Below are 14,547 nucleotides of genomic sequence, written 5' to 3' on the forward strand. Positions count from 1 at the left end.
TGACACACATTTAGATCTGCAAGAATTATTATTTGTGCTAAATGGCTATAACATGGACATGTGATTGTGGCGCATGGGAACTAAATTATACACCCATTTAACAAAAGCTCTCTGCAGCATTAATCCAGTCCTTCACCCAGAGATTGCTATGGGGTTGTCACTATGTTGAGAAGATCTTACAAGGCATGAGTCGGCATTCTCTGCTGATCTTGCTTTTAGATCTCAATGATGCATATTCTAGAGAACAACTATTGCTGACTGTACTTAATGTAGGTTAAAAAATAAAAGAAAATTACTATTTTTGCCTTATATTAGAAGACTAATGTCAATTTTGGATGACTGGCATTAAACCTATATTTGCCTTTTTTTGGAAATGGAGTATTTTGTTCAAGCCTTGTTTGATAGTTTTAGATTCATAACACAGTTTGGCTGGTAAAATTTTATTTAAAATTAAACTTCATATACCAATTGCCATTCATAAGGTTGGGGGGGGGTTATTCTTACCAGTTTACTTTTCTATAGGACCTTAACCTGATGATGCTTGAATATTGGACCCAATAAAAATATCCTTGGTTAAGGTAACTTGTCATTATTAACCTCCCAAAAGTTGGCACATCAAGGCTTCAGGAGGCATTCCCACAATTGCAGTGCTCCTCATCCCTTCCCAGATGAACCACAACACTTGTGCTCTGCCTGTTGCCAGACACAGCTCTGCTCAGATGGGCACAGGTTTGTTCTTGTGCCCCTCCCAGCATGTAGTCACTAGGAAATCCTGATTTTAGGTAAATCTTCCATGCTTTGTGTTCAAAAGAGGAAAAGGGTGAGTATGGTAAGTGTTTGCTCTTTACTACTGCAGTGATCTGTAGTGTGACTCTTGATTCAAATGTTTAAAACTAGAATAGTCTTCATATCCCTGGTTTTGTGACCACCTACTGTAGAGTCACTGCCTGAAATCACCAGTAGTTTTTACACAAATAGGGATACTTAGTTTGAGAAACGTGAATCAATTGTCTGCTATTGAAATTCAAATTCAAAAAACCAGATTTTTGTGATGTATTTACAATTGCTGTTTAAAAAAGATTAATAGAAGTTAGATGAAACCACTGTGGTGTATATGTGAGTTTGAAACTGATGGGTGTATTTTCCTGGGGATTTTTCTACAGACTAGTTGACAATTCATGGCAGCTTCTCAAGTATTTTATTTCCAGCTCTAAAGGCAGTCTGTGAAATGTGTCAGTATCTTCTGGAATCTGAACCTGCTGCATACACAGCTTTTCAAGCAGCCTTGCCTTGTAATAATTGCAGCTGTTTTGCAATTGCAATGTTTCAGTGTGGACTACTTCAGTATGAGACAATTCAGAAAGTTTAATACATCACAGATTTTACAGAAGAGCTGTTCAAAAGTTGTTTTTGCCCTTGTAACACTGCCTCAGATAATTTTACATGTTTTTCTAGAATTTAGGCTTTTTGTCTGTGTTAAGGCATTTAAGCGTTCTACTGTATACTGTATCTGTTTTCCTCTTGGGAGACCTGTTTTTTTTGTCTAAACTTTCAAAATACTGAGCTTTTCTAAAAACTTAATGTATTATCCAGTATTTTCTTAAATTGCACTTACAGCATGAAAGTCTGAGAAAATGTAAATTAAAAGGAGGGTTAAGAGGTAGTGTCGCAGATATCTTTTATGAAAAATCCTTTCCTTAGGATTTTTCCTCCTGAGAAGCTGAGAGGCCTCAGGAACAAAATGTAACCAATGGTTATCTGCTGCTGTGGAATGCAACAGGTGGATCTGTGATTGGCCCATGTTGTTGTTTCTAATTAATAGCCAGTCACAGCCCAGCTGGCTCGGACAGAGAGTCCGAGCCACAAGCCTTTGTTATCGTTCTTTCCTATTCTATTCTTAGCTACCCTTGTGATGAAATCCTTTCTTCTATTCTTTTACTATAGTTTTAATATATATAATAAAATAATAAATCAAGCCTTCTGAAACATGGAGTCAGACCCTTATCTCTCCCCTCATCCTAAAACCCCTGTGAACGCCATCACAAGGTAGGACAAATTGCTGAGCTGTAGGAAGACAGGGCAAATTTTGACAAAACACAGAAGTGTCAATTTTTTGGTGGCTGATAAATAATTTTAAAACTTATTGTTCAGAGTCTGAAAAGAGTGGCTGTCACTGTCAAATTTAGTCTGAAAGGAATCCTTAGTCCAAATCATACTTTGAAAATGTGATATGGGAGTTGGTGTCCTGATTTTCTTTCCCTAGAAGAAATAAGAAAGCAGCTTTATGGCAAGCTGTCACTCACCATGGCAGGCTCATCTTTAGCTTCCCTTCTTATTCAAAGGTTTGGCTGTGTTTGAACACCTGTGTGAGCCCTCAGGTTTCTGTGGTCATACAAGGTTGTGTGAGCCCTCAGCTGCTTGGCTGGATCTTGTAAGCAATGTTATAAATATTAGTTGACTGTGAACCAGTCATAGTGTCTTGATGCTTTTTGTGCCATTTTCAGGCAAAAGGCAGTGAGAAATGACTTCAGGAAAAGTCTGGAAGTGAGGACAAGAGGTAAAATTACAAAATTCTGGCAGGCACCTGAGTTGCTCAGTTACACTGATCTGAGTATCTGTTTGGAAGGGCTGGGAGGTACCAACCAAGTCCTGTTTGAACTGATGTACAAATCAAAAAGGTGAAATGTGGATGTTAAATGTTCTGCTAATACTGGTAAAGACAAAAATACCAATCTCTAAGTAGGCTGGAGCACAACTATATTTCAGGCAAGGTAGGGAAGAAGTGAGAGACCTTGAAAGGGAGTGGTTTTAGTGTGTATGACTTTGGTCCATGAGTGAAATTGTGGCCAAATGTTTCTGCAAAGCTTTGGGAGAATGCTGGGGAGGGGCTGCTGCAGCCAGTCCTGATGACATGGGTGCTGCAGAGTTAAGTCAAAACTGGGGTTTCTCACTGAATTGTTACTCACCTGATGGGGATCCTGAGTGTTACAGGTAAGAAGTTACATGAAATTCTGTAATGGAAATCTGGTAAATCCTTAAGAGCTGTAGATGTTTTTGTGTTTAATGGCTGATAAAGAACAGCAGTGAGCATAGAATCACAGAATGGTAAAATAGTCCAACATACTTTTCCCTCACCCTGCTTTTTGGTTGTTTTTTTTTGGGGGGGGTGGGGGTGCGTTTTGGTGTTTTGTTTTTTTCCTCCTTTTAATTGAGTGTTTGGTTTAGCACAGTGCATGGTTCAGTGTATCTGCTCCAGGAATTGAGCAAGAACTTTAGTAAGCTGAGCTGATGTGGGACACACATGTCCATGAGTTTTTGCCATGAAGTTACAGGCCATTTTCTTTCTGTTTGAGCATCTTTACAGTTTGGACACCACCTTCATTTCTGGACAGTTGTATCTCCAGCTCCATCAGCCTATCACAGCCATGTATTTCCTTAAAGGAAGGGAGATTACTTGTGCAGAGATGTTCTTGTCCCAGATACACTGCTTCCTACAACTCACCTCTAATTTAATTTTTTTATTCTCAGTACCCTGCTGTTTCTCCTTATGTCAGCCACTAGTGATCTATTTATTTCCATATCTCCATAAATATGCCTTCCTCAACAGACTCATGAAATAATTCTCCTGTTACTTTAAAGAATTACTTTGGGTATATGTGCCTGCACAAGTGTGTGACACTTCAGATTAAAGCACAAACCTTCAGGGACTACTGAGAGACTTAATTTATCAGTTGATTACTGTACAGCTGCCATCATGCACTATTTCCTCTTATGTGAAACATCTGGAACTTGCTGTTGATGAGATGAGAGTGGTTAACTCTTGTAAATCAGATAAGCCAGAAGATTACAAATGAAGCCTGTCATGTTTGGGTGATGACACATTCTTGCCACTTGCTAGGATTCCAGGACTTGCAATGAAAATGCAGTTGAAGTTCTCCCTTGCCTCGAGCTATTTGAGGATAGCCTGCTGGCCACAGCACACACAAGTACAGGGTGCAGGAGCAGAGGCAAGGGCATGACAGGAAGGTTTGACTAAGCAGTCTACTGGAGGGATTTAGCATTCGATCTGCAAACATGCATGATCTGAAGTTTCTGGAAATGCACAGCCAAAAATCTTGGCAAAGAATAATAACAGTAATTAACCAAATAATTCACTGGTGAATGTGCTAACATTGTGTCTCCTGCATGTAGTATGGGCACGCTGCTAGCAAGGGCCCTCTAGAAGTCACTGGATTTGTAAAGCCTTGCTTTATAAGGATTAATTGTCCTTATTCAGGAACCTATTCTGATACCTTCAAACAGTTTTTCTAAGTTCACTACAAAAGGCTGCTTCAGATAGGGGCCCACAGGGTGTCCTGAGAGGCTGTCCAGCCTGGGCAGTGAGATGGGCAGAATGGCACATTCCAACTTCTCAGTTCAATAGTGCTACCTCCTTGTCTTCAAACAATTCAGCACAACTGCTGTTTTGCTGATGCTGCTGCAAGACTCAAAACTTGATGTGGCTTGTGTGGGTGGTTTGGTTGGGGTTTGGGGTTTTTTTTCCGGGGGTGGGGGGAGCAGGGTTGTTTGGTGGGCTTTTGTTCAGAGATGTGTTGGGTTTTTTTTCAGTAATTATATCAAGTCAATTTCATCTCTCTTTTGGGGAAATTGTTCAGGTAGAGAAGACAGTCTTCCTGATATTTTCCCAACTTCCCGTGACTGCCTTTTGATTTGTTTACAATTACACATTTGGTTGATGTGTATGAAATCATTAAACTGCCTTGACTACATGATGTGAAGAAGGGAAAGAGAAGTGACATCCCAGCAGAGCAGGCACATCTACAGTCTGGCCTCTGCTTTCCCTCTGTGCTGCAGAAGGTGAGCAAACTTCTCATTCTCTGGAGGTTGGAAAAGGCAGGTGGACTGTGTTCAGCTCCCACCTTTTGCATGCACCAGTATCAGTTGCTCTGGGATAGTACTGAGGAGGTCCGTGGGCTTCCAGGATGGCCCATCCTCTCCCTTGGTAGCCCAAGGATACAAGAAGCATTAGTGTTGTGATGCTTCTTCAGCCTTGCTTAGGAGCTACAAAATGGAGCAGCCAGAAAATCAGATCTGTTTCCTACATTTTTCTGCAAGTTCTCACAAGGAGCCCTCTCCACTTTCCTGCTGGAAACTGCTCTTCTCTGCCCACTGGAGGAAGGTTGTCTTGCTAAGGCAGCTGAGAAGAAACTGATGTTCTGTTGCTCTGTCTCCTTCTGCAGGCTGCAGTGACAGCAACAGAGCTAAATCATACGTGTTCTCCTGCTGCAGGATGTCACATCAGGGCAGCCCCAAGGCAGGTGGAGGGCAAGGCAAAGGAGAAACAGCAGGTGGCCTTAAATTTGCTGTCTGTCCCAGAAAGCTGGGTGACTGTAGTAACACTGGATAAAAATTAGAGAGAGGCTTCCTTCCCTTCAAGAAGAACAATATCCACACCCAAGGGGCAGAGTCCAAACAAAGAATTGACTTATGCATCAGGAAAATGATGGTTTATTAAACTCAAGTCTTTTCTGTTAGTCTGTTACCTGTTTCAAGTGGGGTTTTTTTTCTGGAAGAGACCATCCTAGATCCAGAACTGAATTTCTCAATAGACTAAGCCTAGCAGACAAATGTAGGCAGATTAAGAATGTGACTAAATCCCCAGAGATTTTCTTGACCAATGGATTATGTTAAGGTTATTGCATCTATCTTTCTGTCCTTTGAAACAGCTTTACCAACAGGTTTGTGAAGGTCCAGAAGGGACAGAACTTGCAATCTCGGTTTTGTTGCATGGGACACTGTCTCCTGTCCCACTCATCCCTGACACTTCAGAGAATTGCTGGTAAAATAACCTGAGCAAGCCATCTACCATGTACTTTGATGCAGAAATGCACTTCTCATTGCTCCAAGTGCACAATGTTCATATAAATACCCAGCAGAAACCTCTGGAGTTTGATGTAACAAAAGAAAAACCTAAAACCCCAAAAAATGGGGATAAGTAGGAAACAGAAATGTAATGAAAAATGCTAATTTCTTGCGCTGCAAATAGATGACAGGAAGGACAAATACTCCCTTTTGCAGTTTCACTCAACTTTGAATCTCACAGCCTGAGCAAATACAGATAAAGCTGCAGCACTGCTAGTTCATATACAGTATATAGGAGAAATCCATCTAAGTCTGGGCTTGTCACACCAGAAGTTCATGGAAAAACAAATAAATATGCTCTTAAAAGGTTTATAAGAATCAATAGTAATAACTATATTTACCACAGTTAAGCTTGAAAAGAAAATCTGGTCTTTCTGGAGTGAAAGGGAAAGGAGAGGGCTTGTGTGCAGATGCTACACAAGCCAGAGGGTCCAGTTTGGTATGGACATGTTCCAGCCCTTCACATTTATTTGTGTGGATGCAAATATTTCTTTCTCTTTTACTTTTTAGCACAGCTTCAACAGAGTAGTAAAGGCATAGGAAGAAGCAGGTATTTGCCTCTGTGTCTTATGAGCAGTGACAACGTCCATAGCTGGAGTAAAAGAGGTTGGATAGGGCTAACAAATTAGAGAGCAATAATTATTAAACAAATAATTATTACCCACCTCTTTCATTATAACTTTGGGCCATTTATTCCATCATCTCATTGCCTGCCCTGGCAGCTCAACAAATTGGTCAGGTGTTTGTTGGGGTTTTTCCTCCTCTCCATTAGCTGTTGTTCATTGTGACAGGAACTGCTGTCTAAATTTCAGTTAGAACCTGCAGGTCCGTCTCAGCAATCACCACCTGGTGGTCTTTGGGAAGCAGCATTGAAGGCTGTGGTGGAGGATCATGGATTGCTATCAGCAAATCGGTAACATTACAAATCAAATATCTAAAATTTGACATTTCTGAGGGGCCAGGTTTATTCCTGGCAATGAACACTGACAAGATTTTTATATGTGGAAAAGACTGAATTCATACTATGGTCACCAAGTGTAGCAATCTCATTTTCAACTCTTCTGTTAAAAACTGAACAACTGAAGGCTACTTCTGAATATCCCAACGCCACAGTGGTTAATGAGGCCAGCCGTCGTTATCTGGGAGATGAACAGGCGGCTGTCATAGTAGCAGTCACTCACAGCAGCATTAAGTATAAACCAAGGCATTAAAATAACAAACAGGAGAGGAAAGCTGGGCTGCAGAAGGATTATCCCGGGTCCTGTCCATGCTGAAAACACCACTGACCTTCTTCCCAAAATGGTCGGCAATCACTTGGTTGCGTGGCCATAAGTGATCCCCTGGTGGAACTCTGGAAGGCACCCTCTTCTCAAAATTACTCCTACTAGAGATTTTTCTTGTCTGCTTAGAGCATGGATATCTCTTGGAAGTTTATTTCACTATTTCTGAAGGTGATGATCTTTTTTTGAAGACTCTGTGCTTCCACCATGCATGACAATGACTTTCTGTTTGGTGTGTGGTCTACATCTAGCCAAAATTATTTGTCATTTTTACTTTCAGTTTAACTTAGGTTTAATTGTCTTGATTTAAGCCTCTTGCACTAACACTAAGCTGCTTTTGTTTTTACTTTGGATCCAATAATTTTAATGTTTCCTCCATATGGCAGTGAGTTTTTGAAGGAAAAAACAAGGGCTGAGATGAAGTTATTTGAATGGGATTGAAATTTGGAAAGTGAAACTAAAAATATTGATAGGAAACACCAAGTTAATATGACATAAATGTAGGGAATTCCCGTGTGATATAGACATATTAAAAAAATTGACAAAATTTTTCGCTTCTTTTGTATCTATAGTGGATGCCTTCCTTATGCCTTCAGCAGCTGAATAAGCAACACAGCTACTCCTTTGGGGTGAATGCCAGAGAATAACAGTTATAAAATACATTTCAGTGATTCTAAACAATGAATTATACCTCCTTGTCAAAAGTATTTTTGTCAAGCATAACTGGCCTGTGGGCTTATCTGTGAGTGTGGTGTGTTTTGTTAGCCAAGTTCCTTTATAGTCACTTGGATCATTAGCACAGGGAGGAATACAAACAAGTGTGTCGACCCAGTTTTCAGTCCAATAGGTATATTGGTAAATATTCCCCCTTTGAGAAGATTTAGCATTTGTTAAATTGGTAAAACCAATATTGTTTTACAGAATCTGAATTTGGGTCCTTGTCCAGTTGTGGCAGTGCCCTGCAAGGCCAGGCTACGGGGCTTTGCTCCCAAACATGGTAAGTGAGAGACTACATTCCAGTTAGATCTGCAGGCTGAAACATTTCTGTGACCATCCTGAGCTTATTTCATTTCAAACACCCTTGGTTAGCCGAGATTTCCTACTTAAACCAGCTGATTTCAACTAAACACCTTGGGTATGAATCATAAATCATCCCTTCTCTCAAGCCACCCACCAGGCAGCTCAGGAGGTCTGGCAGGTCACAGCAGGCCATTTATGACCACAACTGGAGCAAATCTACCTGAAGCAGTCTCTATATTGCTTTGCTAAAAGCACAACTCTCTTTTTCCCTGTAAAAAATGTGTGAGATACAGGAAGTGGGACGTTTCTGCATCTACTTGCACTCCTTTACTTGCATTTAAGTCTCAGGTTGCTCTCCAAGTTTTACGTCTGGGTTCTAAGGCGGGAATTTTTTCAGTCATGACTGATCTAAAGGTAGCCCAAGTTATTAGAGGATGTATTTCGTGCCATGTGATAGCCATATGGCAATATCTCTTAATGATGGATGATTGTGCTCTACTTGATGGCAGAAAATATTTATGTGTCATTAAAATCATTGTGACAACTACTTTTCACACCATGTCAGTCACAAAACTGGAATAAATTTAAATAGAGATTAAATGGAAAGTGTATTTCCAAAGTACTCCTGTAATGTCAGTCACTCTGAGGCTGCTGAGATGCAGGAGCTCTGTGTTCCTGATGGGCATGATAAACATGGATGACAAAGGCAGCAGATATTCAGTTCAGGATCTGGGACCAGCACTAAATTTACATCTGCCTTATCCACATGGAGAGCTGCAGAGAGCTCCCAGCTTGATCCTGCTGTGGCATGTGGCACAGAGCACTGGCACAAGTCAGTGGGGGAGCTACCTGGCAACTTTACCCAATGAAATGATCACAAAACCCTACAATTTGAACCCATGCAAAGGGGAAAGGCAAATTTAGTCATTAAACTTCTAGCTGAGGCAGAACATGGGAGGCAAGGTGCTTCTGTAAATTTGCAAGAAATTCCGTGTATTTTGAGTGTCCTGAGCCCTCCTGAACACCTGTAAGGATCCTGAAGGAGTTCTGCTGCCAGCATTAATGGTATGTGCTTGAGGACAGAGTGTAACAAATCATCCCACTATTCATTTGATGAAGAGTCCCTGTTTTTTTCTGGGATGCTCTGGTACCTGTCTTATTTCATTTGATGTTTCACACATCAAAAACATTTGAAAAATCGAATCCATTCCAATTCCACATTTGCCAAATCCTTTTTTTTTTCTGTTTATAAAAATGAGGATATTACCTTATTGAAGTATTACCTTATTGAAGTGAAACACCAGCCTTTGGAAAACTATTTTATTTTGAGATCCACAGCTTTCTGACATGACAGAAAGCAGCAGCATTGAAATGATGCTTCAGGCTCTCTAAACAGAATAACATATTCCAAATATGCACTGTATTCAGAGCAGGTATTCTTACCTTTCTGATCTCAGCAAATTTACTGGTTGAGAAAATCTTACTGGAAATCAGTGAAAGCTCTATTTCCTAGTTTTCTTTTTTCTGCTTTTTTACCTTTTGGCATTAAAGGATAATGTACTATGTATAATCTTTTACATAAGAACTTCAGAAATATTTAAAAATTATGTAAAGTCAGTCCAAGTGGTAGGTAGAATGGCTAGTTTCAAGTTCTCTGGGACTTCTTTGAATGTTTTTTCATCTTTCTGTCTTTTCCTCTAGTGGAGCATAATCTCTGAAGCCAGCAGCAACCAAATCTAAATGGCTAGTATCACAGGGCTAAATTATAACACTTTTTAACTAAGAAGGAAAGGCTAAGTTGTACAAACCTTTAGTTTAGAATTAGATAGAAATTGAACATTCCTTAAATGTTGCCTCATGGAGAGGTGTGCAAGTAAATGAAGTCAGCTTTTTTCTACCTATTTTCTCCTCCAGTTTCCCAGAGTTGATTCCCCAGTTCTTTGGCCACAAGTGCTCCTTTGGAGATGCACTGAAAGGCTGCCATAGGTCCTTCTTTTCTTTTATTTTGATTCACGTGATACTTTTTAGGATATGCAGGTTCCCAGTCCCTGTGATGCCTTGTGAAGGCTGACCTGGAACAGAGACCAGATGGAGCTAAAGAATAAAGTAGATATTTATTAGGAGGCCTGAATGGACACACCTTGGGCAGCACAAGAGCCCAGCCAAGGCTACACCCAAGATGAATCCAAAAATGGTCACCAAATGGATGACCAGTCACAGGGTCTCACATTTTTGTAAGTTTTGGTCCATTAGCATATTGGAGTTATTTTCCAATTACACCTTTAGCCCATGAAGCCCCATCCTTCTTGTTTTTCTCTCTTCCTTCTGCCACTGTTTATGCTCTCAGGTCTGGATCTGGATCAGCTGTACTTGGGTCCCCAGTGAGAGAAGGAATTGTTCTGTCTGCCTACTCTGTGAAGAGAGCTTACTATCCCTTAATATGAAGCTCAGAAGTACACACTGAAGTAGTACATAATCTGAAAAATATAAAAGCTAAAACCTGAGGCATCACTTACAGCACAACCCTGGGCATGAGCATTCATGGCCTCAAGTGCCACAGCCATCCCTGCTCACAAGTCACGCTTGCTGCCAAAGCGGCGCCTTGTGCTGCCTCCACTTGCTGTGCCCACTGCTTGGGGTTTCATAACCTCCTTACAAACCACAGCATCACATGCCCAGAGGCTGTGCAGATGTAGGAAGTGGACCTGAAACCTAACAGAGATGATCAGCTGGTGGATAGTCTGTGGAACAGAAATCTCCAGTGCAGGCACGCTCACTGGAGTTTAATCTGCTTGATATGGAAGTGTCTGAACCTCCATTCAGAAATATCAAGACTCTTCTGCAAAGTACAATAGGGACCTGGACTAGCAGCAATGGGACTAAAAAAATAAAACCAAACAAAACCACAGCTAAAACTGTGATTAAAAAAAAAAAATATTACTTGCAGTATAACTGAAATTTAGTATAAACATGTTCCACCTTGTGGCAAAAAAAATGGCTCTGTTCTACTTATCTGGTAAATATAATGATTTCTGTGCACAAATATTTTCTTTATATGAAATTTTATCTTGCCTCCTAGTTTACTTGAAAATGAGTGTCAAGCAGGGTTCAGCTCTCCCTTACACAGAGTGAGTTTTAAAGACACCGCTCCACTTACACACACAAACAAACAAACCCAAGGGTCTCTGCCTTTCAGACGCACCCATTTCCCTCCCCCTTCAGCCAGTAAACAGCTTCTGGCTGCAGATTTGATCCTTTATGGAAGAGATTTTTCAGATGCTGGCTGACCTGTCCAGCACCCTGGTAATCCTCAAATCATCTGCTCGCCACTGTCACGAGGAGATGTCACCAAAAAGGCTTGTTGACAACCTTCTGCTGCACTAAGGACAAGTCTGTAAAACTGCCACTATCTTACTCAGTTCAACTTCACCACATGGTTGCATAAAACTTTGCCTCCTGACAAGTTCACCAATACTGTCGACAGAAGATTGTATGGAAAAAAAACACTTTTGGTTTCCAGTTCATTTTGGCTTAGATTAGATTGACACTGATCTGTGTAACAGTTTGTGAACCAATTTAATATTTTTAATTTACAAGTTGGTTTTTTTTGAAGTCTGAACGTCCTTTCCATGCCTGTTTTCATACAATGCGTTTTAAACATCTACATACTGTATTTTATATTTGCATGAAACTAAAATATTTTAATTAGGTTCATGTCAGTTATTCAGTTTTATTGTTGCCATATACAGTGATTAATTCTCAAGTCTTAACAAGAGCTTGTATGGCAAAAAGTCAGTAATTTAGTGATAAAATAAAAACTATGATATTATAAGCACCTATGAATCCTTCAATCAAATTTTGCATTGAGTAATAAGTACTAATCTCAGCTAAACTGTTTTGTTACACATACAGCATGCTCTGATCCCAAACAACTCCTTAATCCACTATTTTAATAATAGCCTATGGATTAAGGGATCTATACTGTATACTGACACAATGTATTGAGTTCAGGTTCTATAGATGAACATTTTTGTGATCTATTTTAATGGGACACAAGCCATCATAGCATTATGGTGTCAACAAGCCTGCAGATTATCTCCTGACTTTCAAAGCATCCTGCAGGAAAGCGAGTTTAATCAATCAAGAAAGGTGAAAACATTATCAAATCTATAGGAAGACAGGACTTTGAAATAAAAGTGATCATATAATGACCAACAAACATTTTTATATAATCAACTATAAGATACACAGAATGTTTGAAGTTTTGAAATCTGTCAAAACAACAATATTAAGAAGGACAGTCTGCTTTCTTGGCCACTCCTTTTCAACATGTGCATCATAATTTTCTCCTGGCATCCTCATTTCCTCTCACAATTTACCAGTATTTCATGTAGGACACCCATCATGATGCACTTCACTCTTTTTTTAATTAACTTGCTCCAAATAGCCCCGTGGTTTGTTATATTTCTGCTCTGAACTACAGTGTAGCCGCCTCGCTTTAAGTCAAACCACAGTGCCTGAGCAGAGGTTCAGTGCAAAGGAGAGGAGTGTCCCCACCACTCACTTCTCCTGGAAACATCACCATGTGTTTAAGGTCATTTTCCCCAAGCTCTGCCTGTAGGGAAAGGGGCAGTCAGGGAAAGGACACACTCCTGCTGGAGTAGGAGTTGTTGTTGCCAGCTCATATGAAACCCAGTGCAGAAACCACACCTCTTTTTGTAACAGATCACCTGCTCCCACCTGGAGAACTGGCAAGCACACCTCTCCAAAGCCTCTTCCAAACTCTTGTTTCCCAGTTGTTTCCCCTGTTTCCCCAGCCCGCCCCACCTTCTAATCTTCCCAGCCAGTGTACAGAGCACACAGGGTGTGTTCTGCTTCCCAGCATGAAAATGTTGTGACTTTTCTGAATTCCAGTGATTCCATGGAGCTACTTATCAATAATCTCCTCCCAAAATTGCATAGTACATAACAGAATCTGAATTGTACGGCAATGAATTCACTGTAATGTCCTCCTGATGCCTGGAAACAGGAATTCTTCAAATCTCTTATCAAGCATTTTCTTCAATTTATGGCTGGACTAGTTTTCCTAGTTTATACTCCCTGCAGCTTCACCTCAGCTACTGGCCCTTTGTTTTTTCCAGAGGTTTCTGCCTTTTTTGACTTTCTTTTTCTATCTGTTAACAGTGTTTAGCAGTATCCCCAGCTTACTGGGGAAGGGAAGAGTTTGATTTCAAAGGTGGAGAACCAGACTTGGACAAGCAACCTCCAGAGAACACCCCAGGTAAGCAGGGGTATTTACCTTTCCTGAGATCTGGAGAGGATCCAAGAGCATAAAGCTGTGCATTTCCCCTGGTTCAACAGGATGATGGTAGCAGGGGCTCTCTGCCCTTCCCAAGTGAAGGAAGCGACTGCCTGAGTGGTGCTTCTGAGGTAGATGAAAAAGGGAAGCTTCGAGACCACAGAGAAAGCTTTTCCTGACAAAAAGATCCTGTCTCAATATACCAGGGCTATTCAATGCACTTTCACCAAAATCCACCTTCCATCACTCTAAATGCCCCAGATTATGTACTCTCTACATGGATTTATGGTGGATTAAAACACTCTGCACTGCTGGGATACAACACACACTGCAATTCCATTGAACATAACAGTGCAATGAATAGACACTGGGCAATTAATTTTCATCGTGAAAATGCTGACTTATTTCCAGTAGTATGATAACACAGTTTTGGGGGAGGTTCTCAAAACTTTTTTGTGCTGGAAGGCACATACCTCCTGCTCTCATCCTACAGGAGGAGATGTGTGACATGAGGGAGTGCTGTGTGCTGTCTGGTCTCAGGTTTCTGTGGTTGAGATGACCCTTGAGGTGTTAGACAGTCTCTTTTTTCCCAGCCCCGCAACCGAAGAAGAAGTAGTGGAGATTCCTTGGTTCTGCTTTTCAAGGTTGTTTATTTTCTCTTACCTATTACATTCTTTCTCTGTCCTGCTGAGATCTGTCCAGCAGGTTGGGTTGAGGCACAGCCCCTGCCCTTGGGGTGGTGTTAACTTTTTATACTAAGAACTACGTGTACTTTATTTACAATAATTTTCCAATACCCATCACCTATGTTAGACAGTTTGTCTCTACTCTGAACCAATCCAGAAGTGTCACCATCACAGCAGAAGATGGAGGACAAGAAGAAGGAGAAGAAGGACAGGACACACCCAGATTCCTCCATCTTGCCTCTTGAACCCCCATTCTAAAAACCAAAATTCTACTTTTACACCCAGTGATAAATTCACTATTATTCTACTCAAACTCTTGTGGCTTGTAAATCTTCACACA

This window comes from Molothrus aeneus, chromosome 2 (assembly GCF_037042795.1).
Source record: "Molothrus aeneus isolate 106 chromosome 2, BPBGC_Maene_1.0, whole genome shotgun sequence".
In the NCBI taxonomy this organism is placed as follows: Eukaryota; Metazoa; Chordata; class Aves; order Passeriformes; family Icteridae; genus Molothrus; species Molothrus aeneus.